This window comes from Apodemus sylvaticus, chromosome 18 (assembly GCF_947179515.1).
Source record: "Apodemus sylvaticus chromosome 18, mApoSyl1.1, whole genome shotgun sequence".
NCBI classification, from domain to species: domain Eukaryota; kingdom Metazoa; phylum Chordata; class Mammalia; order Rodentia; family Muridae; genus Apodemus; species Apodemus sylvaticus.
This window is the reverse complement of record NC_067489.1, coordinates 4,763,750-4,787,097: the sequence shown is the minus strand read 5'-3', so window position 1 is coordinate 4,787,097 and position 23,348 is coordinate 4,763,750.

Genomic DNA, 23,348 nt, shown 5'->3' with positions numbered 1-23,348 from the left:
GAAAGCTAAATAAAGAATATATTCAATAAAAATAAAAATAAAAGTATGCACTATAGTGAAACTTGGAAATAACTAGTAGTCTGTGTCTCAAGCTGCAAATAACTCAGGGTAGGATAGATGATAATCAGATATTGGCCCAAGTGGGGGTGTGGTGGGAGTAAAAGTCCATGAGAGGAACCCTGTGTGTATTCCCTGTTATTTCAAGATTAGTTTTTTCGCTGGAGTCAGACATAAATCATGTGCAGAGTGATTGATTGACTCTTGTCACTGAGTACAGTAAACCGAATTAAAGGCATTGGGGTTGATGGTTTCAGTAACAACACACAGGGGGAGGGAGAGAGATCAGATAACAGCCCTTCCCCGGGAGACCCACAGGGCTGCAAGCCAAATGAAGTTTCAAAATGGCAGTCTATTCCACCAACTCGGGTCAATAACAGTTACTTCTTTTCCTCTAGTCCTGAATCAAACACAGCACTGGTCAGCAGTCTCATTGTAACCTCTTTTTTCTTTGTGCTCCGGCTGTCAGCATCATGACCACCATTATCTTACTCAACGCTGTGCAGAACGGCAGGTGAACAGAAAGTGACCAACATGGTCGACCCCTGGGGAAGCTGTTGTGGTCTAGATGAGCCTAAGTGCTGTGGATTTCTGAGCAGCCAGGGTCGAGGATGTGCTAATTGAAAATCCTGGGAGGACAGCACAAGCAGTCTCCATTGGTTTCAGTGGCAAAGTGGCAGTGTTCCTCCTGTCCACTTGAGCATCCCAAAAAGGCTCTGGTCAGTGAAGGCATGTTAAGGACCAGCACAAGGCCTGGGGCCAATGACCCTGAGGATACAAGTTTGCTGTGAGAACTTCACTGGCGATGATGTCCGCAAGCATTGGATTTTTTCTTTTCCTTGAAGGATGCAGAAGTGCATGTAAACAGGGGATGCGTGCTCTGATACAGGCTGAGGCCTGACTCTCCCTATTTCCAGCTGTGAGAGAATCAGCCCTAAGCTTATCTAGCTGCTGCAGGAGCTGTGAGATCCGTTCATCAGATTCTGCCTGAGAATTCTCCTTTGTGAGGGTGGAGAAAATTATGCCTAGTAAGATTTCCATTTCAGTTCAATTTGCTCTCAGCTCCACAGAGCAGCTGAAGAGGCCAGTCTGGACCGATGAGAGCTGCAGACACGAAGGAACTGGGTGCATTCGGGAGGGCGTGCTGTGGCTGAGCATTCATAGGATGCCTTCAGGATGCTATTTACTCTGTAAGGTGGCAAACAAACAAATAACGCTTTTATTTTCTTAGATTTCAATCTAAATATCACCTATATTGTAACCCCTTTCCCATCAGGAAAAAAATTAATAAGATTTAGATTTCATTGTGGTGGACTGAACCATCACTTTCTTTGCAATGAGTAGGAGTCTCAGATTCAGTATTCTGCCCCGAGAGCAGGTGTCACCAAAACAGACAGGACCTGGGACTGAGCTAGCTCCCGCCTACAGTGCTCAATGGGACTTGCCAGTCCAGCTCCGATCACTATGTAAACGAAGTCAGAAAAGATTTGACTTTCCAACTGTCAAGCTGATGATAAACAGCAAGAAAAATCATTACTTATTATATTTTTATTATATATTTAAACTGCTTTCCTGGCACCAGTTTGTTTGCTAGTGAGTCTGGGAAAGCTGAACCGCATAGCAATCTCTCAGACTTGCTATTTATTGCTCTGTGGGTCTAATATTTCAGTCTCTCTGCCTGGAACTTCTGACTCTCTGCACATATTTTTAATCCACTCTTTCTATCTTCTTGAGGAGAGATCAAAAGATTTTGTGATTTATGCTAACTCAGCAAAGAGCTAGTTAACCGTCTCCATGTAAAGGTGAATGATAATTTTTTTTCCTTCCTGGTCTTTTCTTTTACCATGCTGCTTGACAGTAGATTTCTTATAACATCTGTCAAAATGAATTTATTGAGAGGGATTTATTACCACTAGATAATATTCTGTCACCTGGTCACCTTGCAGTTTATTAATAACAAGCACGCAGCCAGTATCTCCAAAGGCTTTACACCCTTCTTGGGAGCTGCATGGTGTCTGAGTGGTGGTGGGACAGGGTTGGGTCCGTTCTGCAAAGACTACAGATCAACATCTGACCCCAGTGCCACCCGCACATGCAGTAACACGGAAGTAAACGTCCCCTCTGGTTCCCCTTTCTCAAATCTGCTTCTAGCCACGCCTGGCAGGGTCAAGGCTTCCTCTCCGGCTGGGCCTCGGCGTTTGTTCTTTTTTATCGTCCTCACACAGGCACCGAGGGGTCTTTAGCTGCAGTGGGTTCCTGAGGCTGCAGTTTTCATTGTGATAAGCTGACCTCCGGAGGCCTTGCCCTTCAGTCTGTTTAATGAAGCGCTGAGCTAGAAAGGGTCTTTGTTCTCTCATGGCTCTCTCCACATCGGTTCACAACGCGCCCGATAAAGAGCTTCTGTGGGATTTGTCTAAAAGAAGTGAATTTTGAGGAGTTACAGAATGCTTGGGAGAACAATACCATCAAAGATGTGGGGGAAACGTTTCGATTGTCGAGTTAGAAAGCGCGAGGTGTGGTGAGATGCTGGGATGCAACCTTTGCGGGTTTTCAAAATGTGGGATTTTAACATTCTCATAAAAAGAAAGCCACCCCGATAGATTGACTGGAGGTACTTCACGTTTAAATTAAGAAACACAGTGAGTCTGAGGATGGGGTTAGGGCTCCTGCTCGGGGTTGGGAGATGAATGCGAACCCCAGAGAATGAGTGACAAGAACTCCCAGCTCCTGCTTAGCTCTCTGGAAAGCCTGTGGACCATGTGAGAAGCAGCTCCCTAAGAGGACCACAGGCTGCCTGCCGATGGCAGGATAGTGTGAGATGCTTCTTAGGGCTGTTCAGTGAAAGAACGGTTCCCAACCAACACGCCCAGAGTCTGTCCTCTGGAGACCTGCAAGCACCTGAAAGAAAGAATTAAAGGAAGCGCTAGCTCTATCAAACATGAGGTCCATGGAGATCCTGTCTCTGAGGTGGGAACAGGACACTAAGTTTTGCCATTATTAAAGCACCCCACCACCACCACCCCAGAAAGACATTTCAGAGATGGAACATTTTATCTGTAATCTCCCAGGGTCAGAAACACCTAACTGAACATACAGAGAGGTTGGCCTGCCTCAGGGTGGGAAGGATGGATTCATTTTAAACCACTTTAAGGGTAGATGCAACTCTGATTAGGATTTATTTTGGGGGGGGGATCAAACCCATAGAATTTTATTTTTAGAATTTAACCACCCAAATGTTAGCAAATTATACAGTATCACACCAAATGTAATCAAGTTGACCCTAATAATGCCAGAGGTACAGCCTAAGCTGCATAGCTTTGGTCACAGGCTTAGGGTTCATTAGACTGCTTGGCATCTGTCAGACGGAGGTTATTAGATGAAGCTGTCACCAAAGTCAGTTGTAAAGACTGCATATTGAAGCTGGGTCTTCCTGGGATATGGGACATTGCCTTAGATTATCAGGAGATGTGAGAGCAAGGGAGGAGCATCAGTGCGCTCTTAGAGAGCCAGGCCAGACTGCTAGCCACGGTAGCATTGTAAACTGATTATAAGGCATGCACACTAGCTAACAGGAAGATTTAAAATATGACCAAGGTATGTCTGGTGCTGTCCCTGTGGATGACACCCTCATTGGGCCAGGTATTAAACTGGGGTTTAGGAATAAGATAATTAATCTGGCTCGGATCTTAGATGAGCTTTTTTTAAATATGCAAATGAACTGTCAGGATGTGGCCGGACCTGACGGGTACTTGCTCATCACAGAAGATTCTTCTTTGGGGAGCAGACAACGAGCAAGGCAGAAACCCACCACTGCTCTGAGTGCAGAGAGGAAGGGACTGCTCAGCCACAAATGGAGTACCCTTCCCCAAGAACAGGGACGGCTGAGGAAGAGGAGGCAGGGACATGTATGAGTTGGAGATCGGGCGCACTGGAGTTGCATAGTGTCTCCTGTGCACAACAGGGCCACTGCCTTCAAGAGTGATCAAAATGCATCGCATGCTCACACTAAATTCTCAAATAATAAAGATATCCTATTAGGATATAATGTGCATAATAGAACACGACTCAGCCCTAAATAGTGCAATGTCAGTGGGTGTAAGGACTGTAAGCTAAAAGAAATAGGCCCAACAGGGGATAACAAGTACTACATAGTCGTTGTGTGTGTGTGTGTGTGTGTGTGTGTGTGAGTGTGTGTGTCTGTATGTGAGTGTCTGTGTGTATATGTGTGGGTGTATATGTGTGAGTGTGTATGTGTCTGTGCGTGAGTGTATGTGTGTGTATATGTATGGGTGTATATGTGTGAGTGTGTGTGTCTGTGCGTGAGTGTATGTGTGGGTGTTTATGTGTGGGTGCATATGTATGAGTGTGTGTGTGTGTGTCTGTGTGTGTGAGTGTATGTGTGTGTATATGTGTGGGTGTTTATGTGTGAGTGTGTATGTGTGTGTGCATGAATGTATGTGTGTGTGTATGTGTGTGTATATGTGTGAGTGTGTGTGTGTCTGTGCATATACAGAAGTCAAGTGTTTATATGGCTATACCTAGCATTTTTACATGGGTAATGGTATCTACACTCAGAACCTCAAATGTGTGCAAAAAGTATCCTTGCAGTCTGAATATATCTCTAGTCTGGGGCAGGGCCTTAACTTTTAATGTGGGAAATTGGCTCTCCCCTCTTGGGCTCAATCTGGAACCATCTTCTCTTGACCTGAGGCTCCCCTCCTCTCGTGTAAGTGAACAGCCCACGCCCTCATGCATTTGGCATGCAGATGTGACTGATGACATCTTCATATTATCTCTATTGCCACTATTCTCAGTGCAGTCCCTGAGACAGCTCTGCCACCCAGTCCTCACGTAAATTCACAGAATTAGTCAATGATGAAGTACCACCCAACAACCTGGCTTAAGGGTCCAGAAGGAGTTAGTCTCTCTCCAGACAGCTTATCCTTCAGTCTCTGTTCCATTTTCTGTCCCTGTCTTTTGTTTGGACAGGAACATCTCTTGGTTTAAAATTCTGAGATGCATGGCTGGCCCCATCCCTCAACTGGGGTGGGGGCCATGCCTATCTACTCAAGGTGGTCTCTATAGCTTCTATCTCCCCTTTGTTGGGTATTTCAGCTAAAGTCATCTGCCATCGACTCCTAGAAGCCCCTCATTTCCCTGGAGTCTGGGACTTTCAGACACCAACTCCCCACGCTATTGCTGATGCCAAGAAGTGCTTGCTGACAGGAGCCTGTGCCAGCACCTGACCAATATAGATGCAGATACTCACAACCAATCATCGGACTGAGCCCTGGGACCCCAATGGAACAGCTAGGGAAAGGACTGAAGAAGCTGAAGGGGACTGCAACCCCATAAGAACAGTATCAATTAACCGGACCACCCAGAGCTCCCAGGGACTAAACCACCAATCAGAGAGTACACACGGAGGGAGCCAGGACTCCAGATACCAAATGTGGCCTTATCTGGCATCAGTGGGAAGGGAGGGAGGGTTGATGCCCCAGCATAGGGACATCCTAGAGGGGTGAGGTGGGAGTGGGTAAATGCATAAGAGGAGCACCCTCATAGAGGAAAAGGGGAGGAGGGTGAGGGGGGACTGGGATGGGGGGTTGTGGAGGGGTAACAGGGAAGTGGGATATCATTTGAAATGTAAACGAGTGTCTTAGTCAGGGTTTCTATTCCTGCACAAACATCATGACCAAGAAGCAAGTTGGGGAGGAAAGGGTTTATTGAGCTTACACTTCCACATTGCAGTTCATCACTAAAGGAAGTCAGGACTGGAACTCAAGCAGGTCAGGAAGCAGGAGCTGATGCAGAGGCCATGGAGGGATGTTTCTTACTGGCTTGCTTCCCCTGGCTTTCTCAGCCTGCTCTCTTATAGAACCCAAGAGCACCAGCCCAAAGGTGGTACCACCCACAAGGGGCCCTCCCCACTTGATCACTAATTGAGAAAATGCCTCACAATTGGATCTCATGGAGGCACTTCCCCATCTGAAGCTCCTTTCTCTGTGATAACTCCAGCCTGTGTCAAGTTGACACACAAAACCAACCAGTACAACTAGTAAAATGATTAATAAAAATAATTTTAAAAAGAAAATCCAGAAGGAGACCGGGCTGCTGCCAACTTGTGAGAACTAATTCACTGATGTCACAGGCAGATGGAGGCAGTTCTTATGTCTGTAAGAACTCCGGTGCTCCACTATCACGGCTGTCTGCCCCTTATTGAGTTGTTGGCAAGTGTTTTTCAATAAACAAAAAGCATAAAACCACTTCCCACATGACATCTTCCCTAAGTTTCTTTCAAATTATCCACTTAAAGTGCTCTATGATCATATAGCAGGCTCATAGAGTATAAATAAATAATCCATCCTGCTGCAGGTGACAGATTAATTTTTTTGAAAATTACCATCATACCCTTCCTTTTGTAATGATTCCCCACGGGGTTTCTTACTACTGTTGTTAGATCAGTGGTTCTTCACTGGGGTTCTTTTCTTTTTTTTTTTAATTAGGTATTTTCTTTATTTACATTTCAAATGTTACCCCCTTTCCATATGGAAACCCACCCATTCCGGCTTCCCTGTCCTGGTGTTCCCCTCCACTGGGACAATGAGCCTTCACAAGTCCAAGGGCCTCTCCTCTCATTGATGTCTAACAGGCCATCCTCTGCTACTGCTACATATGCAGCTGGAACCCTGGGTCCCTCCATGTGTACACCTTGGTTGGTAGTTTTGTCCCAGAGAGCTCTGGGGTACTGGTTGGCTCATATTGTTGTTCCTCTAATGGGGCTACAAATCTCTTCAGCTCCTTGGGTCCTTTCTTCAACTCCTCCATTGGGAACCCTGTGCTCAGTTCAATAGTTGGCTGAGAGCATCGTCTCAGTATTTGTCAGATCCTCTCAGGAAACATCATATCAGGGTCCTAAGGAACTCTTGGAGATATTTCTGATTTTAATAACCTTTGTGAAGAGGGTGGCTGCTTCTTTTATGTGTAGAAGCCCAAAGGCTAATAAATATCCTTAACATCTGGAGTAGCACCCTCACTTCAAAACATTTCCTGGCCCCACATCCCAGTAGTCCCTGATTCCAAATCTCTCTTGGCTTTCAGAGTCTCTCATCAAACACTCACCCTCTACAGCACAGGCCTTCAAAACCTGTCCCTGGCACTCTCATTACATATCATCCCTTGCCAGTTACAGCAATGTGTAGGGGCAGAATTAAACATTTTTTAGTTATTTATTAGACATAAAATCTTTATTCCTCTAAGCTACACATTCAAGAAGAATCAGATCCAAGCTGCAGCTTCGAGCTTTTGCAAGTATTCCACATCCAAATCGGAAGTATCGATTGGACTTTCAAATGTAACTGAAGGACTGAGGCTTTATCAGCCATGGTGAGGAGGCCAACACTGTGCCAGCTCTCCTCACTGATACAGCGCTGATAGCTATAACTCAGTCCTTTGTCTCTCTTCCCAGCATGCTAAGCTCTGGGTGTGAAAGTTCTGCATAGAGGCGCTTCTGCCCTTCAGTCTCCGGTCTCTCACTTTAGAGTAAACAGCTTGAATGAGGTGAGAAAGGCCGAAGCCCCTTTGCAGGCAGTGTATATGGCTAGCCCACAGGGAGGCACCACGGAGGCCAGACACAGCTTCAGAGCTTTTCTTAATATGGACTCAATGACCGTGTTGTCAGATATACCAACTGTTTGTAAGCTGCCCAGTCATTTACAGGCTCGACTCTATTTCTAACGCCCTCATTCCAGGCCCCTGAGCAGAGAATCACCTTCACCGGGTGGATCGCCATCTCGCAGTGGTAACCCTAATAACTCCAACAGGGCACAGTATTGCCCAGAAAGTAGGTATAAACAGTGGCTTCTTGCGGTCACGTGGTTCCACTGTGCTGCCACTGAAATACCAGCTGTAGGGACAGACTGCCCGTGGCTGCATCTCAGCCGTCTTCGAAAAAAAAAAAAGCAGCTATAACTTCCAGAGGATATGGCAACAGGGCTCCTTCTAGAAGGTCCCCCAAAGGATGGATTCCCAAGAACAGCACTCTTCACTCTGCATAGCTTCCATGGAGACTGCGCAGGGTTGACTAGCTGATCCTTGCTGTGACAGGGCATTTAGGGAGGAGACAAACCACCCCTACCGAGCATTGTAGGAATCCCAGCAGGCGCACATTCAGCTTCTCATCCAGGTTTCAGAAGTGCCTGGGTGTTGGTGATCGTGACCTCAGGGCATAAGTAGTGTAGAGAGGACAGTGCATGGGTGTCCACTAACCTGCACCTCCCTGGAAGAAATTTGGAGTCAGACACATGAGAAAAGGTGAGGCCTCCAGGTTTTCTGCCTAGAAGTTTGGTATTTATCAGTCTACCTAAAAGTAAGTGTTGAAGGGGCTAGATTAATAGGAGGCCAAGGAACAATTCTGTATCCCAAGCTCTTTTAAGGGAGAGGAATGCTTTTCTAAGATCCAAATGCCTATAATTTCAATATGCAATCCACCTCTCTGAGCCTTAGGAACATGAATCAAAGCAAAACTTTAAGAGCATAAATAATTAATTTTCCCAAATTACAAACTTAGCAAATCTCCAAGACCTCAAATTGAGTTATTTAAATGTGGTAAGTATAGTGTTTCTCTCATCTGAAGGCTGAATGCATTGTGTACATTACTGTGTCCTGATTTGCATGTTTTTACATACTTTATTGGTTGGTCTATTTATGTATATATGTGGATGTGTGTGTGTGTGTGTGTGTGTGTATGAATACACATGTGTGTGGGATCAAGTGCCTATGTGCCTGTGTAAGCCAGAGGAGGGTGTGGAGTGTTCTCCTCCATCATCCTGTCTATTCTCTCTCTCTCTCTCTCTCTCTCTCTCTCTCTCTCTCTCTCTCTGTGTGTGTGTGTGTGTGTGTGTGTGTGTGTGTGTATCTGTCTGTCCAACTGACTGACTGACTGTCTCACAGGACATATATGGAAGTCAAAGAGTCAAAGGACAACCTGCAGGGGTCACTTCTCTTCTTCTATTGTGTGGGATCTAGGAAGCAAACTCTGAGACCAAGCATGTTTACCGGCTGAGCCATCTCTCTGGACCCAATCAATTTGTAAGGCAGCAGCTCCTCCTCAATCTGAGGTTCATGTTTGTCTCAGCTAGGCTGAAAGCCAGAGAGCCACAGCAATGCCCAGCTTCTTAGGTATGCCCTGGTATCCAAACTCCAGTCCTCAAGACAGCTAGCTCTGCAAGGGCGGGTAGCCACTGAGCCAGCCCTCCGTCCATGAGCTTGAGAGTGACTCCCATCTTTGGCTCATAGAATCTCCTCCTATACATTAAAATTCTGATTGCATCTTTGGAAATTTATAAGTAGTTCACCTTCATATCTCCATCCTCTACTTGTCTCAGTTTCGACAGACTGTTCTTTTACTAGGGTATCATCTAGACTTAGATGATTCTCACCTGAGTTAATGGTTGATTTCTGAAGGACTTGACTTACCTGCAATCTGTAGGGTCATGATGTCATGGGCCCCATTCAATGAACTTAAGCACGGTAGATCACATTCTGGGGGACTCCAGCTCTCTGCGGGGCGTGACTACCAAGCACCAGACTATTCTTTGATCATAGAGGGAAGCCCAAGGCACTATCCTGCCCACGATCTCTGAGATGCTAAACATCAAATCTCTCTCCTCTGTGTCTCATAGAATTAACTAATTTGACTAAACCATGTGTGTTAAAAATCACCAAAGATTCTCTCCTGCTCAATACACAGTAAACAAGCCTGGGCATTTTAATGAATTTTAGTACATCTGAATGGCTGGATTTACCCCCTTGGTATCCAGAGATGGGCATGGTGCAAATGTTGAGAAGTTGGGACCAGACATTGACAGCCTCAGGGCCTCTGCACACAGAACTCTAAATCAAGGGCTCTCAATTGTTTTCCTAATTAGAATATTATCGGTTTTCTTTTTCTTTTTCTTTTAATATTTTTATTTTCTATATTCTTTGTTTACATTCCAAATGATTTCCCCTTTCCTGGATCCCCCTCCCCATATGTCCCATAAACCTTCTTCTCTCCATCCCTTCTCCAATCACTTCCCTCCTTTTTTTCTGTCCTTATATTCCCTTCCCATGTTAGATCAATCCTTTCCAGGATCAGGACCCTCTCCATACTTCTTCATGGGAGTCATTTGTTATGCAATTTGTGCCTTGGGTATTCAGAGCTTCTGAGCGAGGTAACCCAATCACAAAAGAATACACATGGAATGCAATCTCTGATAAGTGGATATTAATTAGCCCAGAAGCTCTGAATACCCAAGGTTTTCTTTTTCACAACAGTATGTTTCCCAAAGAGTGCATTCCTAATACAGAGACCCTATCCTTACCAGGATCTGCTCAGGGCTCTCATCAATTGGACTCTGCCACAGGCTTTTAGATTAGGGAGGGGAGGCCGGAATAGGCCCAAGGGGGAGGAAGAACAAGGTAGGGAGATCTGCCCAATTCCAGCCATGTTGGACCATTTCATAGCTGTTGCTATTGGGTAATTATTTGAGGTTATTTTTTTCAATATATTGTTAAAGTAACCTAATTGCTCACATGTGTTTCTAAATGGTCAGAGGCTCAAATCAGCAAAGACCACACAGACGTTCCAGGTGCAATGTACAGGTCCACGCGGGGCTTTTCACAGGAGAACGATGCCCTGAGACTCTTGCAAGCCTGAAAACCTTCACCATATGCAAGATCCATTCCAATGAAAAGCAAATTTTCACAGGCTTGTAAATGGCCCCAAGCACCAGTGAGGTGATAAACATCAACTCAAAAATCAACACGAAGGAAAAAAAACGCTGAAAAAGTATGATTCTATTAATAGCGCCAATTAGAGAATTTTACATGAGATAGAACAGGATACTGGGTTATTTGTTAATTAAATATATCAGTCTTTTGGTTTGAAAACTACTAAGAATAGCATAGAATAACCCCTTCCTTTGCTGACTTTCTGAAAGTCAATGTGGGTGGTGATAATTTTAGACAAATAAAGCCTTCATTGATCCTAAGAAATTGGACATTATTCTTCCCTAAAACTTATTCACCCACTGCAGCTAAATTATGTGATTTAATCTCTTCTTTTACTAGAATCACATCTGTCTTCTCTTTATTTGATGACATATTGTTAAATTTGACACTTAAATCCTTCCGTAACTCAAAGGTATGTGAATGCCCCAGCACCTAGCCCTAATAAATAAAAACGCATTTGTAATTTTCTAATAGAAGCTATACCTATGAGAAAAGAAAATGTGTGTTGGGGTTGGGGGATGAAGAAATGCTGTGCCTTGGTGAACTGAAAAACGGCGTACTGGACCATTGAGCATCCCTTCCCCTGATAATCATTCACACTCCTGAATATTAGTATATCTCACTTTCATGTTGTTTTTCCTTGGAGGGAAATAAATATTTAATAAAGTTGGTTGATGCTGGGACTGACTAGGAAACCATGCCAATAAATTCTGAAAAACCAGCCAACGGCAGAGCATTGGATAAATGCAATGTCTCTTCATCATCTTGAAAATGAAGATATATTTTCAATATTTCATGTCTTTGACCATCCTTTCTTAAACTCAACAAATAAAAAATATTCAGTTTGACACAAGTAATTAAAGTGTGGACATTTTGAGCTATTTTAATGTTTGCCAGGATATTTTGTCTCCCTACCACTTCATTAATGTAAATGACCTGAAAGTTGCTCAGGTTGTAGTAACCTTGAAAACTAGTCCAAGATAAGTAGCCCTATTCCAGTTAATTTGACAAGCAAAATAAGTTTGGACACTCATTCTTTCCACAAGACCCCCAAAACAACAAAGGACACCAGGACTGTACCCCATGATCAGCCACATGATCAGAAGAGGTGTGCTTCTAAGAGTTGCATGGTCACATCCAAGCAGTTTCTTGGCTGCTGTTTATTCAAATAGACAAAAAATATGTTTCAGAGTCCTTGAAATGACATATGTAGGTCATTGATAAAAGTTATTAGAAATTGTATATAAAGTACTATGGGCAACCATTCTGATTGCTCCAAAGAGCAGAATGAACAAGGTATATGTGACATATACAAGTGTTATGTGTAGATATACAGATTATATGTTATTGACATACAACTGTGGAAGCAAAATTCAAGGCATGAGAGCCGATAGTATGAGTTCCAGCCCAAGTCTACACCTGAGTCTGAAGCTGGCTGGTCTGGAACTTTTGAGAAATCTCCCTTACTTTCCCTCCCAAGGGCCTAGTCAATAAAGAGCATATTCTACCCTGAGTCAGACAGTTCAGTGACCCTCTCATTCCTACATACCATTTCAGACATGCTTGGGAGTATTATCTAACCACAACCCAGTCATCTTAGCATATAAGTGATCATCACGCCCAGCAAAATGTCCACAGTGCATTTGTCGTCTCTGTCTTCTTTCACATCCCCAGATTGTAGTCATTCTAGACAATAATACTATTCAAAGTATTCCCATATCCAAATAAGTTACCATTTTCTTTTCAATACATATGTAGAGGCTGGGGAGATGCCTCAGTTTCTAACACATGTTCCTTTCTTCCAGAGAACCTGGGTCGAAGTGCCACCACCCATACAGCAGCACCCAACTGTGACTCCAGGTCTAGGATATCTAATTTACTCTCTGGCTATTGAAGGCACCAGGCATGCACACATGGTACACAGACATAGATGTAGAAAAATCCCTTGTGCATATTTAAAAAAAAACACCCTACATCTTTAAAAACAAAAAGAAGTTTAGCATCTATGATCTCTCTCATAGCTACCTGGGCACACGTATTACAAGTAAGGCAGCTTCTTTCCTCTCCTGTCCCTGGGAGTCTTGGGTTTTTACCATCACCATCACACGCTGGCTGGAAGGGAAGCCTCTCACTATTTTTGAATGATAGTACAAGACAGGGGTGGATGCCCTTTTGTAAACATACTTTAAGGAGAGAAAATGTTATTCAGAGGCTTTCTGATCAAAAGTCACTATCTGGAACAGACAACAGACATTGAAGAAGTGGCCATGGAGGGTGGAATGTGGAAGGCTTGGTTGCCTATCATCCCAGAAGAGGAAGCTGAAAGGAGTGCATCTGTGGAGGTCCGTCTACTCAGTAATCCCCTCCACAGATGTACTGGCTGGTTTTATGTGTCAACTTGACACAGGCTGGAGTTATAACTCACAGAAAAAGGAGCTTTAGTTGGGGAAGTGCCTCCATGAGATCCAACTGTGTGGCATTTTCTCAATTAGGGATCAAGTGGGGAGGGCCTCTTGTGGGTGGTGCCATCCCTGGGCTGGGTTCTATAAGAGAGCAGGCTGAGAAAGCCAGGGGAAGCAAGGCAGTAAGGATCATCCCTCAATGGCCTCTAAATCAGCTCCTGTTTCCTGACCTGCTTGAGTTCCAGTCCTGACTTCCTTTAGTGATGAAAAGCAATGTGGAAAGTGTAAGTGGAATAAACACTTTCCTCCCCAACTTGCTTCTTGGTCATGATGTTTGTGCAGGAATAGAAACCTTGACTAAGAAGACAGTGTTTCCTCAGAGACCACCATGCCTCCACACAGAGACCTGTGGAACTTCTCCCTCTGTCTGGCTTAGAGCCTGGCTACATCATGGTCCTGGGTCCTTCAAAACATGTCCTGTGTTAAAGTGAAGTGTTACCACTTGCCCCTGCCCAGCTAAGGACTACTTCCTGTAATCACTGTGACTGTCTCCTGGACTGTGAATATACATATAAAACACATAAATACATGTAACCATCTGTGTGTAGGCAAGGACAAGAGAGAGACATAAAAAAGATGCACACTGTCCTAATATCAGTTCAGTGATGGGGATGATGGACAGCAACCCCAACACCTAGTCTAAGGCACACCATCCAGTTGTTGTTCATTGAGTAAATAAATGGATGTGAGCAAATGAGTAGTGTGTGTACTTGTGAAACAGAAGGGAAATGAAAGGGAGGGAAAGGCATTGGGGAAACTGGATGCTCCTTCCCCGAGCATTTTATAAACAGTTCTTGTCAGAGAATAGATTTAAGAGAGAAAAACTGGGATTCCACCATGAACTCAGTGTCAACTTCTGAATTACACATCCATTTCTTTGTACTTCTCTTTTAAAATAGTCCACCACACACTCAGGACTTTAACAACAAAATAAGACTTAATGTGATTGTAAGTTTCCCTCTGAATAACTATACATAAGCTAAAGAAATCATTCCAGTGGCTTTAGATGCTTACATTTCTTTGAGTCATACACTTGACACCTTGAAGGGACTCATTATAAAAACAGCAAGCCGTGCTTTGCACATCAACAACGGCCCTATCCTCTCAGAAGCACAGTTTTCTGGAAAGAGTTGGCAATATTACCACTTGCTCTAGAAGAAGTCTTGTGAGGCTCTGATATCTGGTGGGATCTGAGACAGGTTCACTCTTCAGTTTCGATAGAAAGAACCTGAAGATGGCAACCCTACTCTCAGGGTAGAGTTGTTGTGTAATGCTTCATGTTACAACAAAGATTACTGTTTGATCTTTCAGGAGAGCAACATTCCTGTTCCACACAGCACCACACACATGATCGTCCACTCTTAACTAATATTAATTGCAGCTGAAACTCACTGTAAAGGGAAACAGCTGAAGAATTTCCAAGAAGTGAGGTTTTCAATTGTAGATCTTTTAAAACAAGCAGCAAAATACAAAACCAGTCAACATTTAAGATTGAATACACACACACACACACACACACACACACACACACACACCAAGAAAGTACTTTCTTAGAGGTATCTGGTAGACTGCAATTACTTTTCTGCTCAACAACTTCTGCTGTTCAAGGCAGCTAGGGTGGGTTTGATGGGAGCTACATGGAATCTAGGCATTACTTTCTGTTGGGTTGTTTGTTGGTTGGTTTGATTTTTGAGATAGGCTCTTGCTTTACAGTCCAGGCTAACCCTTTTATGATCATACTACCACAGAGATCCAAGCACAACGCTTACAAGTGTGATCTATGACACCTGCTTATATTGTTTTTGAAGAAAGTGGAATGTCTGATTCCTGTGTCACACACCCCATTACCAGGAGTGTCTAAAGTAATGTCGAGTAGACTCTGTGAGTTTAGTACGTTGTGTCCAGTGAATAAACAGAGAAGCCAGAGAGCCTCACACATGAACAAAACATTGAACTGCTTTGAGCAACACTCACTGCTCTCATTGTGACAAAGATACTTGTAAGTAACCCAACAAAGACCAGTAATATTCTTGTGGGTCATCAGAAAAAGGAAAGCCATTTTCCAACAGTGGAACTAAGGCTTTGAGAGCATCAAGTCATCAAAGGCTCGCTTGAAGAAACAGGCCGCTACTTGCCAACCCTGAGAGACCCACTGTCCCCAGAGCCAAGAGGGCACAAACTGCCTGTTGCTATGCATGATTTATTCATTTCAGGAGCTGGTGCAGCAGGAGAGGAAATTCTCATGACTTTCCCTTCAAGAATCAGATTGCTGGGAGTGGCATATATACACTGTGGGTAAGATTTCCCTAGAGGGTCTAAGAATGAGGAGTGTGGCAGAAGCATCCCGTTGAGCACCTCTGGTCTCTGATACTTGAACATGAGAGTTCCTGGTGTGACTTTCATTGAATATCAAATGCAGCATAGCATGGCTGCTATGCATCCAAGGGGTATGAGCATGCCACGGTGCCACAGGACCCTCCTTAATGCAGGAAGAAAGGCTCCCATCATAGGCTCTTCTTTACCGACCCTTTGCCTTGACCTCTGCCCTCTGCCAGAGGGGTGAAGAACACTTTCTATGGTGCTATTTGCACACAGCAAGCTGCTTGCTGAATTCCATTGCTTCATCTCAGCCAGTGTTCCGTTTTCAGTGTGGATAAGCACTTAACGCTTTGAATGAGAATGGAGACATTTGCTATTTAAAGTAGTCTTCTTTCAATTAGAATTTCTTTATGCCCCAGTCTCCCAGTTTATGAATCCTTATGATGGATATTGCTCCTTTTAGATAATTCTTTGGGATGAGTGAATACCCCCAATGTTTACTTAGCAAGGATGTCAATGAATTATGAATGGAGGAAACCGTTCAGATGGACAGGCACTCTAATTAATAAAGCTGGTTTGCTACAGCTTTCTAAATGCGTGAGCAGCACCAGGGCTTTGTAATAATGTAGCTGATGCAGGTAACAGATTTTAACAGCCTGGCTGGGAAAAGAACAAGGCAAATAGGAGGCGAGCTGGGTAGACCCAGGACAACCCACTTTGTTCCTAAATGCCTCTTCTGCTTCCCCACCATAAGGGCATCCATCAGACTGGACCAGATCAATGTGCTTACATAAGGAAGTCTTTCTCTATAGCTGGTTGTTTAACCCCTAGCATTCACTGACCATCTCTAGGTGGAATATTTCCCCCGGGCATGCTCTTAGAAGGTAAATATTCTCAAGCTACAAACAAGGTCAATAAATAGCCATGCCTTTGATAAAAGATCCAAATACCTCTATAGTTTGGTAGATCAGATATTTACAACCCCTGGGCTATAGGTTTTGGATCATCAACACTGTTAAAATTAAGACATTGATTCTGATCTCACAAGGCTTTTCAGGTTTAGCTCCAGTTATCAAGCAGCCTCTGTTTTTATCAGGCTTTGCTGAATATTAATATTTAAAATATTTCCTTCTAAGTGTCTCTCTCTGTCCTGCCTCAGACAATTCATTCATGTTAACATTTTTCCTATAATTTGTTCTGGGGATGCCATAGCAACTTCCCTCCCTGATCTGTTCTTAAAGAATGAGTGGAAGGTGGGGCACTAACCATGATGTCTGATGCAGCAGGAGCACAAGGCAAAGGCAGAGTTCCAGCAGTGTTAGGGCTTTTATTTTTACCAATTTATACTGAACACGACCCTGTTGGTAGGCTTTAGGGTCACTCAATGCTGATTATAATTTCAAATTCATAACACCCATTCTTGAGCAAGTCTAATAAATTCACCTGCTCTGAGCAGAGCATGGAGTGCCTCTCTGTTCTATAGATGGTCCCAGATTCCTATTCTCCTGTGTGCACACACTGCAGAGTCTGCACCTTTTGAACATGAGCAAGACCTCCAACATGACAAAATGTCGTTCCTGCTATGTATAAGCATCACGTACCAAAAGATCATTTACAGATATCAATAAGGTCCCTAACTCTGTTGGCATTAAACTAATCAAAAAGATATTATAGGTGGTTCTGGCCTTAACTCTCATCAGGGAAGCAATTTAAAAAGACTCAAAAGGCTTAGGCATCAAAGCAGATGAGGAAGTGTCATACCTGGATTTTGGAGAAGGCCGCAGGCTGGCAACCCCCCAAGAACTGAGAGGGCCCAGTCCTATAACTGTGCAGGACAACACTGAAACCTAACAGTGAATCTGAGAGGGGACAACAAACCTCCACTGTCACAGGTTGAGCCAAAACCCTGTCTCTCGAACCTTCTTGGGAACTTGAGAAGAGGTCCAACTAAATGTTGTTTATACTTAAACCCTGAAAATTGTGGCATTTAAGAGTTCAGATTGTGACAGTTTTTGTTGTTGTTATGATTTTGTTTTTGTTTTTTAAACCAGGCAATAGGTAGCTATTATGCTAGGTCTCTGGATAATGCCCAGGTTATCCACAGGAAATTTACATATGAAGAAGTGGAAAGAATTCATAAGAAATGCATCTGGCAAGCCTTAATTGGCCAAATTATAGATTATTTCACAGATGGAAATCTCTAATTGATGCCAACATTGTAACCTAATTACAGAAACGGGCTCAAATTTGATCCTTCAAATAGTTGCTGTGTGTATGCAGTGTGCCGGTAAGCAGCCTATATTATCTGGCATTTCAGTACTCTAAAGGACATTGAAGTGTGGCTGGACTCATGGGACACTGAGACTATTTGAATGTTTGGTGAGGATTTGACTAGGATATATCTTGGAAGGCCAGATATGGAAGAGTAACAATCTTTTCTTCTCAGTCACTGAGCCCACACTGACCCCACAGCAGCGCACCCTCTGAGAGTGCTAATTTGAATCTGACTTAAAGACTTACCCCATGATGTTGACCAGTTGCTGTCATCCTAGGGAATCCACAGGCAGACAGCTAAGCTTTTATTTCAGAACACTGGGGAATCCTAACCGTTCAGTAATGTAAGCTGCTCTACTGGTTGGAAGCATGACTCTTCCCTTGAGCCATTCCATCTTCTGTGAGCAAGGCCAGATCCTGAGCTAAGTCAGAGGTTGGATCCCTACAGGGGACAGGCAAGGTCCTGACCTTCTGAGGCTTCATTAAAGCAAACAATAATGATAAAGCAGGGCATAAGTGACTTAGGCTTAGGAAAAAAGTAAATAAAAGAGCCTGAGGAAGACTAGAAGAGTGGCCAAAGCAGGCAGGCCAGGGAATGCTCATGGGGTAGGCAATGCTGGGATCAAGCCACAGATGTTAAGTAGGAGCTAGCCATAAAGGGATCATAGAAAAATCAAATATTCCAGGAAGAGAATGAAGGATCATGTCTGTTCTGGCCTCCTCAAGAGCCAGAAAAAAGGAAGCCAATGAGGTTAGAGCAGAGTAAAAGAAAGCGGTGGAGATGAGACGGGAACGACCATGTGCCCAGTCTGAGTGTAGGACTAGAAGCTGGGCGGGGGCAGGGTGGGAGTGTGTGGATGGCAACCTCTCCCAAGAAAGTCAGAACTGAAGTGATAAGAAACTTCTTACTCAGCACTCCAGGGCCAGCCTAGCATGGAACAACCTCTCTGTGAATGTTTGCTGATGACTAAATGACATAAACATGGCATGAATTCCAGGGTTGTTTTGATGCATTAAGCCTGAAATAGGTTCTAGAGGTGCAGTAGACATGAGCTCTGAAATGTGCTTAGGCCCTCCTGCAGGTCCAACATGTAGAGAGTCCCCAACTTCAACATGCTGTGACTATCTCACACATACCCACAGTCCCCAGCTTTGAATGACTCAACCTAAGGTTTTTACATTCTATACTGGTTCAATTCAGTTGGCACACACTCAGTAGAAACTATAAAAGGAAGTTGGAATTTTAATTTTCATAAGTTAATGATAAAAAGTCCTGCACTATATCACAGTATCTAACCAACAATTATGAGTATTGAGAACCTGTATACGTAGGTTAGGCCAAGCTGAAGGAGATAATAGACAAAAGTGCATCTAAGATATTTTATATTACTTTTTTTTCCCCAGAGGCTACTAGGGCATGCACATCAAGAAAGTGTGTGTGGAACTCAGAAGTAAACTTGTAGGAGTTTGTTTTCTCCATCTACCATGAGTCCTGGGAATCAAAGCCAGGACATTAGACTTAGCACCGAGCCCTTGCTGGCCTCTCCTTGACCTTAAAATACATTTTATTTGATTATGTGAAGTTACAGGTTTGATGTGGATTGATTCCACTGTAATCTGAGGAACATTTGTTTTAACTAATTTACCTACCAACAACGATATCTTACTATTCCAATTAACAGATAAAAGTGCTAAGACACAGAGGGCACGTTTCAGAGCACAGTGTAGCATTAGATGCAAGTTTAGGGCATCCTAACCTCTCTTTTTTATTTTTTTTTCAAGCCTTGGAAATCCTGAACCCCATCTGTATCTTTTTTTTTAATTTTTTTAATTTTTTTATTCGATATAATTTATTTACATTTCAAATGCTTTCCCCTTTTCTAGCCCCCCCACTCTCCAAAAGTCCCGTAAGCCCCCTTCTCTCCCCCTGTCCTTCCACCCACCCCTTCCCACTTCCCCGTTCTGGTTTTGCCGAATACTGCTTCACTGAGTCTTTCCAGAACCAGGGGCCACTCCTCCTTTTTTCTTGTACCTCATTTGATGTGTGAATTATGTTTTGGGTATTCCAGTTTTCTAGGTTAATATCCACTTATTAGTGAGTGCATACCATGATTCACCTTTTGAGTCTGGGTTACCTCACTGAGTATGATATTCTCTAGCTCCATCCATTTGCCTAAGAATTTCATGAATTCATTGTTTCTAATGGCTGAATAGTACTCCATTGTGTAGATATACCACATTTTTTGCATCCACTCTTCTGTTGAGGGATACCTGGGTTCTTTCCAGCATCTGGCAATTATAAATAGGGCTGCTATGAACATAGTAGAGCATGTATCCTTATTACATGGTGGGGAATCCTCTGGGAATATGCCCAGGAGTGGTATAGCAGGATCTTCTGGAAGTGAGGTGCCCATTTTTCGGAGGAACCGCCAGACTGATTTCCAGAGTGGTTGTACCAATTTGCAACACCACCAGCAGTGGAGGAGTGTTCCTCTTTCTCCACACCCTCTCCAACACCTGCTGTCTCCTGAATTTTTAATCTTAGCCATTCTGACTGGTGTAAGATGAAATCTCAGGGTTGTTTTGATTTGCATTTCCCTAATGACTAATGAAGTTGAGCATTTTTTAAGATGCTTCTCCGCCATCCGAAGTTCTTCAGGTGAGAATTCTTTGTTTGACTCTGTACTCCATTTTTTAATAGGGTTGTTCAGTTTTCTGGAGTCTAACTTCTTGAGTTCTTTATATATATTGGATATTAGCCCTCTATCTGATGTAGGATTGGTAAAGATCTTTTCCCAATTTGTTGGTTGCCGATTTGTCCTCTTGATGGTGTCCTTTGCCTTACAGAAACTTTGTAATTTTATGAGGTCCCATTTGTCAATTCTTGCTCTTAGAGCATATACTATTCGTGTTCTGTTCAGAAACTTTCTCCCTGTACCGATGTCCTCAAGGGTCTTCCCCAGTTTCTTTTCTATTAGCTTCAGAGTGTCTGGCTTTATGTGGAGGTCCTTGATCCATTTGGATTTGAGCTTAGTACAAGGAGACAGGGATGGATCAATTCGCATTCTTCTGCATGCTGACCTCCAGTTGAACCAGCACCATTTGTTGAAAAGGCTATCTTTTTTCCATTGGATGTTTTCAGCCTCTTTGTTGAGGATCAAGTGGCCATAGGTGTGTGGGTTCATTTCTGGATCTTCAATCCTGTTCCATTGATCCTCTTGCCTGTCACTGTACCAATACCATGCAGTTTTTAGCACTATTGCTCTGTAGTATTGCTTGAGGTCAGGGATACTGATTCCCCCAGACTTTCTTTTGTTGCTGAGAATAGTTTTAGCTATCCTGGGTTTTTTGTTGTGCCAGATGAATTTGATAATTGCTCTTTCTAACTCTGTGAAGAATTGAGTTGGGATTTTGATGGGTATTGCATTGAATCTGTATATTGCTTTTGGCAAAATGGCCATTTTAACTATATTGATTCTACCGATCCATGAGCATGGGAGGTTTTCCTATTTTTTGAGGTCTTCTTCCATTTCCTTCTTCAGAGTCTTGAAGTTCTTGTCATACAGATCTTTCACATGTTTGGTAAGAGTCACCCCAAGATACTTTATACTGTTTGTGGCTATTGTGAAGGGGGTCATTTCCCTAATTTCTTTCTCAGCCTGCTTATCCTTTGAGTATAGGAAGGCCACTGATTTTCTTGTGTTGATTTTATAACCTGCCACTTTGCTGAAGTTGTTTATCAGCTGTACGAGCTCTCTAGTGGAGTTTTTTGGGTCACTTAGGTAGACTATCATGTCGTCTGCGAATAATGATAGTTTGACTTCTTCCTTTTCAATTTGTATCCCTTTGACCTCCTTATGTTGTCGAATTGCCCGAGCTAGTACCTCAAGTACAATATTGAAAAGATAAGGAGAAAGGGGACAGCCTTGTCTGGTCCCTGATTTCAGTGGGATTGCTTCAAGTTTCTCTCCATTTAGTTTGATGCTGGCTACCGGTTTGCTGTATATTGCTTTTACTATGTTTAGGTATGGGCCTTGAATTCCTGTTCTCTCCAAGACTTTAAGCATGAAAGGATGCTGAATTTTGTCAAATGCTTTTTCAGCATCCAATGAAATGACCATGTGGTTTTGTTCTTTGAGTTTGTTTATGTAGTGGATTGCATTGATGGATTTCCGAATATTGAACCAACACTGCATTCCCGGGATAAAGCCTACTTGATCATGGTGGATGATCATTTTGATGTGTTCTTGGATTCGGTTGGCAAGAATTTTATTGAGTATTTTTGCATCGATGTTCATAAGGGAAATTGGTCTGAAGTTCTCTTTCTTTGTTGGATCTTTGTGTGGCTTTGGTATCAGCGTAATTGTGGCTTCGTAGAAGGAAATGGGTAGTGTTCCTTCTGTTTCTATTTTGTGGAATAGTTTGAAGAGTATTGGTGTTAACTCTTCTTTGAAGGTCTGATAGAATTCTGCACTGAAGCCATCTGGTCCTGTGCTTTTTTTGGTTGGAAGACTTTCTATGACTCCTTCTATTTCTTTAGGCATTATGGGACTGTTTAGATGGTCTAGTTGGTCCTGATTTAATTTTGGTATTTGGTATCTGTCAAGGAAATTGTCCATTTCCTCCAGATTCTCCAGTTGTGTTGAGTACAGTCTCTTGTAGTAGGATCTGATGATTTTTTGGATTTCCTCAGTTTCCGTTGTTATATCTCCCTTTTTATTTCTAAGTTTGTTAATTTGGATACTTTCTCTGTGCCCTTTGGTCACTCTGGCTAAGGGTTTATCTATCTTGTTGATTTCTGTATCTTTTTTTTCTGTTTACTTTTTTTATTCTATATATTCTTTATTTATATTTCAAATGATTTCCCTTTTCCTGGATCCCCCCTCCTCAAAAGTCCCATAAGCCCTCTTCCTTCCCTCCTGTTCCCCCACCCACCCCTTCCCACTTCCCTGTTCTGGTATTCCCCTACACTGCTGCACTGAGCCTTTTCAGGACCAGGGGCCACTCCTTTCTTCTTCTTGGACATCATTTGATATGTGGATTGTGTCTTGGGTATTCCAAGCTTCTAGGCTAATATCCGCTTATCAGTGAGTACATACCATGAGTGTTCTTTTGAGACTGGGTTACCTCACTTAGGATGATGTTCTCCAGCTCCATCCATTTGTCTAAGAATTTCATGAATTCATTGTTTCTAATGGCTGAATAGTACTCCATTGTGTATATATACCACATTTTCTGTATCCATTCCTCAGTTGAGGGATACCTGGGTTCTTTCCAGTTTCTGGCTATTATAAATAGGGCTGCTATAAACATAGTGGAGCATGTGTCCTTATTACATGCTGGGGAATTCTCTGGGTATATGCCCAGGAGTGGTATAGCAGGGTCCTCCGAAAGTGCCATGCCCAGTTTTCTGAGGAACCGCCAGACTGATTTCCAAAGTGGTTGTACCAGCCTGCAGTCCCA